Source organism: Cupressus sempervirens, chromosome 10 (genome assembly GCF_028749045.1).
Source record: "Cupressus sempervirens isolate cs-2001-9-10 chromosome 10, ASM2874904v1, whole genome shotgun sequence".
Classification (NCBI taxonomy): Eukaryota; Viridiplantae; Streptophyta; class Pinopsida; order Cupressales; family Cupressaceae; genus Cupressus; species Cupressus sempervirens.
The window spans coordinates 727,648,540-727,654,539 of record NC_143127.1 but is presented as its reverse complement, the minus strand read 5'-3'; positions in this window follow the sequence as shown (position 1 = coordinate 727,654,539).

Sequence of the window (6,000 nt, the reverse complement as noted above, 5' to 3'; positions counted from 1 at the left end):
GGCACACCACTAGAGGGGCAAAATGTTAGAGGGTTGGAGTCGGTCCTTCAACTTCCCCTCCCCCTTTCAAAACCTCTTAGGAGGAAAATGAGAATATGGAGGAGGTCAACACTAGTGGTGTAGTGGAAATCAGAGATATGTGAATGGCCTAGAAGAACTTCAATGCCAAAACATCCAAAATGGCGATAGTTCATGAAGTCATGAACCCTCAAATCCTTGAAGAGAAAGAGGGGAAAATCCAACTGGATGAACTCATTGATCTAGCGTTGGTGGCCATTTCTTACAATGTGAGGGAGGTGGTTATGAACTTTCTCAAAAATGCCAAAAATAACATGGTTGATAACTTCTTATCCATAAAATGGCTTTTTCATAAACTGGAGGAAGTTAAAGATAGGCTAGGGAAAATGGAAAGCCACGTGAAGAAGACTGGTCAAAGGAACTAGATCAATCTCAGGGATCAAATAAAGATGGTTGAATATAGGATGAAAAATATAGAGAACTTCAACTTTAGTATGGCTAACCAGATGCTCAATATCCTTAAATCTATCAATGACAACATTGCCAGCCTCAGTGGGAAGCTAAAAGCCACGGGCATTGTTGTGGAGGAGGATGATAATGAAAATGATGAAGACATGATGGAAGAAGGCTCTGTAATGGACATTACTCAAAGCCATAAGGTTTGGAGCTATGAGAAGACAATGAACAACTAGAGGAAGAACTTTACAAAATTAAGGACACATCAAAGACCATGCAGGACCTTGAGAGAAGAATGTAAGAGAAAGCACAAAATACATAACTTTAGTATCTAGTTGTTGCAGTTTTTGCTAGTTTTATCCTATTGGTTTTTTGCTTGTCTTTAAGCCTGTCTTTTGTTTTGGCCTTTCTTTTGGCTTTATATTTGTTTCTAGGCATTTTAATTACATTGCCTTATGTTATGTAATAACTATTTGGTTTTAGGATCCCTGTTAAACCTATTGTTTTAATCAAAAGCTATATTTATTAGCATTACATAAAAATCAATATTAATATGTGCAATCATAAATAAACATTCTTTCATTTTACAATAGCCTAGAAAGATGACCTAAGAAGAGATGGATCTCACATTCATTCATTAATAAAATATGGCATTCATTCATTATCACATGAAGTAAAAAATAATTATGAGCATCTATAAAATAATTTTATAATGTCCAAAGCTAACATCTAACATTACTTCATCCTTTAAGATTTGCTAATAGTAGCACATAAACACATAACATTCAATAACATGTGAAATGTGATATTTAAACATGCCTCAACAAATTATGATTTATTTTTGGATCACCTACTTAATTAGTTTGAGATTTTTTTCTCACAAAAAATCATAAAATGTAAGATCAATTGTGCCAAAAAGAGTGTAAACTGATTATTATCGTGCACAAATCATGTTTTTTAGCTCTTTTGGCACAATCATTCTTACAATTTTTGGCTCAATCTCAAACTAGTTAGTATGTGTTTTGAAAAATTATTATTGAACTATGAGTTAGGAAAAAGAGGAATATCAAACTTGAAAAAGATGTAAATAAATGTAATTGATTTTTAAAATTCAATTTTTTAAACTTACAAAGAGAATTATAGAATTATAAGAAAATATTGTGGTTTGTACTATTTGAAAATTATAGTTACAAGTGATAAAGTTATATACCTTTGATTCAGAGAGTGCAAATAATGGAAATGAAGTATTGCAGAATGTGCAAGCTCAACTACCTCACCCAATGTGGATGACACTATTAAGTACATAATAGTTACATCCATACATACATACATACATACATACATGGTTAAGTTCTAGCTAACTATGTCCAAGGCTACCTAACTATGTCCAAGGTGTCTACACACTAGAGGCATACTTTGCCTACTAGGCTACCTATATACATGTATCCATAGAATCAAGACCACTGAACTACTTACTCTAAAAAATATTTAGTTTTGGTTTCTAATTTCTTTGATGTAGTTATATTCCTACAACCACTAGTGAGCTTTACTCAGGTAGTATAGCTCTTCGCCATCATACACCCACTCAGGTGAAATAGGCAATTTTCTATAATTATAGTACTGTAATACCCTAATGCAACCTTTGTGTTATAGTTTATAATTAATGTTGGGTTAACCTATATATGTCATAAATCACTCCTTATATAGTTATGTTTAAAATATTTTGACAATAATCAATGGGTCTAAATAGACCAGTCAAGTTAATACTGAAACATAAAGTTTAGCCTACTATTTTCAAAGCTAGGTACACTAGGTACATATAATGTTTAAAATATATGCCTCATGAGTTAACATATAATGTCTTAAAATAGTTAAGTGCTACCTAACTATGTCCAAGGTGTATGCACACTAGAGGCATACTCTGCCTACCAGGTTGCATACATACCCATATCCATGGGATTAAGACCCTTGACATACTCACTCTAATGAATATGTAGTTTTGGTTTGTAATTTTTTTGATGTAGTTGTATTCCTATAATCACTAGTGAGCTTTACTCACCTAATACAACTCTTCACCATCATAAACCCACTTAGGTGAATCAAGTGATTTTCTATAATTAAAATATTATAATATCCTAGTGCAACCTTTGTGTTGTAGTTTGCAGTTTAAGTAGGGTTAACCTATATACAACCTAACTCACTCCTTATATAGTTATGTTTAAAAGCTTGTGGCAATATCAGTGGCCATGCTACATTTTGAGTGAGTTTTATTGTTTTTCTATGGTGCCAAGATCTCTCTATTTATATACATACATACATGCATAAATACATACATATCCAAAGATCACAAGGGCATGACAATGAAATGCAATGATCACAAGGGCACAAAAACAAAATCCTAGATCTCCACTAATCTCCACAATCCACAAGATCTCTCTTTATATATACATACATACATACATTTTTATACACATACATACATACACACATACATCTACATATGTAATTTTATCACCTTGGAAAACTGTATTTGATCCTACTAGTTGGGAACAAGTGATTGTTTGTTTTATTGTACCTAATATGATGATAGTTCTATAGGAATTTGTAATCAACCCAGTTAATCGGCAACTAGACCAATTTAACTAGGTTATGGCTTGTTTCTTTCTAAAAAATATATGCTATGATATACTTTTTAAAAATCTCTTGCCCATTTTTCCTGGTTTGCATTATTTTTGTGTAGGATCTTGTACTAAGTCAATTAGCATGAGTTGAGTGAGTTTTATTGTTTTATTATTTGGATTATGGAATATGGGCTTTGTTTTATCATTGTCTTTGTTCAAGTCCTAATTTAAGCACCAAATATATATTCATTGAAAAGACATTAGGCAATAACTAAGTTAAATGAACTAATCTAAAAATCATGACAAAGACTAAGGAATTTGTGTCATCATTAATTCATAAGTGAAGTGAATTCATTAAGGGTAGCCTAGATAATGGAGGTTTGAAGTAGTTTCTTAAAATATCAATGAGACCCTCATTAAGGGTAGGGTTTGAAGGTTCAGTCATCTCCATAGTGGCTAGGTGCCCAAAAGTAAGAAGTTTCCTGGACACTCTTAATAAGGTAAATGTGTAAGCAAGTTCATTTGTCCAAGTTTCTTGAGGGTTTTGTGAGTTTTTGGGTTGAGTGTGTCTTTAGTCCTATTAACCTAGATTAGGGCCTACAATTTGAGTGCCTTATGTAATAGTTGAAAACCTATGATTTTGAAGTTTAGTAGAGCATAGTATTGGGTATCTGAATCCTCCTTTAGTTTTGGTAGTTTTTTTTAGAGATTTTTATTTCTTGCTTAAAGACCCCAAGATCAGGCTGTAAGGAAGACCCCTCATTAGGACAATTTGTTAGGATTGGTGTTTGGAGCCCACTAAGGTGCATGTAGCCTTAAGAATGTGTGAAAGATGCATAGATGTTAAGAAGCTAGAGATGATGATGCTAATGCTGAAAATAATCTACATATCCCTTGCACGTCACTATTGATGTATGAGAAGATATTATTGTACCTTAAAGGATACAATCAAGTATGCAAGCTCTAATTGTGCATGAATTTGTGTGTAGATGGACCTCTCTAATCATTTCCTATTTGATATATTTTTTAAAGTGAGAAAGATAAATTGGTATCAATAAGTTTATTATAAAAGGAAATATTTCAAATGCAGATTATGGTTTCTTGAAAAGCATTCGATGGGAGAAAGAAAAATTATCGGGGTCATTCAGTGAATTTCAATGTTATGAAATTTAGAGCAGTTGGTGATGTTTCACATAAACTTAAGATCTCTTAGATAAAAGGCTCATAGTTTATAGTTGTGTTGTAGGTTTTTTCCTAAATGTCACTATTTTATTTCTTAAATATAGTAGTATCATTTTTTATAGAAATTTTTGACAAATTAGATTTTTTTTTGCCATGTTTCAGGCATTGTCTATTCTAAAATGTACAAGCGTTATGGTGGCAAGTTTGCACAATTTTGGAACTCTCAACAAATGCAGATTTCTTTAATCTACTCCTCAGAAATTCAAGTCATGGGATTAAATATTAGAGCTCCTAAGAAAAGAATTAGTACAAATGGAATTCATTTCCAAGGAGCCAAGAATGTCCAAATAAGCAATAGTGACATTGGAATAGGTTGCCAAGTCTAAATTGCATATTACTTTGTCATTTTTAGAAAGAAAATATTTTGTATAACCCAAATTATCATAGTTATGATATTCAATTCATAGCATAAGGAATACTTGGTTTCTTTTTGGGTCTCTCTTGACAAGGCCCACCATTTAGTTTTAGACCTGCCTTGACAAGGCCTTGAATATACGGTTGTTAACTTAAACAATGTCCAAACTATGCTAATTATAAAAAGATTATATGGAAATGTTCTTAATAAATTATGAAAGTTCTATACTTCATTCTAATTTTCTAACTCTGACTATAATTCATTCTAATTTGCTAATTTGTATTATTGTTGATTATGAAGCAGGGGATGATTGTATCTCCTTTGTATCTAGATTCTCAAATATTGATATTCAAAAGATCACATGTGGACTAGGCCATGGCATCAGGTATTTAAGGACTTTATCATGAGATATTACATGTCTAAGGAATGATTTTAATGTGGTTTTTTTGTTATTTTCAGCATTGGGAGCCCATGAAAAGATGGGGAAGAAAATATAGTGTTAAAATGTTCATTATATAAGCCTTTGGAGTAAAATGGAGAAGAAGCCATAGATGGAATAAAATTTAGTGTTAAAATTTTCATTATAAGCCTTCGGACCTATTTAAGGTAACAGATGTTGGATTTGAAAAAATACGCAAATCAAATCCACAAGCCCTCAAATCACTGACATGTAGAAAACCTGTCACAGAGAAGAAAAAGACAAGAAGAGGCAAGGGTTCAGTTTGAAAATAAGAAAATTGTATTCTTAGATAAAATTTAAATTTCTATACAATATGATATGCAAATACACTAGGAGAGCCTATTTATAAAGGCCTCTAGGAAGCTTCTAGAATGAGCTAGAAAGTGCTAGGAGATAATCAGGTGATCCCACAAAACTTGGTTCCACTTTAGTGGGATGAACAAACTTATAAAAGTTGGAAATTTTTTGAAATTCAATACACCACACGTTCGCGCAAACCTCACAGGCATGTTCGCACTAACATATGGGATAGGCATGTTCACGCGAACATGTTAGCAGCTTTGACGACATGTTTGCATGAACATGCCTATGTCATATGTTCGTGTGAACATGTATCGTGTCAATTTTTGGGAGTTTAAAATGCTTTTTTAACTTTTCCCAATTCATTTTCATGGCGAGTACTATTCATTTCGGGCATTGGGGCAAACGTGTGATTTGTGCTACTTCCGTCAACGTCATCCTATCGCTTTCGTTCTGATTCTCATCATTGGGTATGTCAAAATATTATTAATTTAATGTTTTGAACATTTTAAAAGTATTTTTTAATGTTATCAAAGTAGATTTTAATG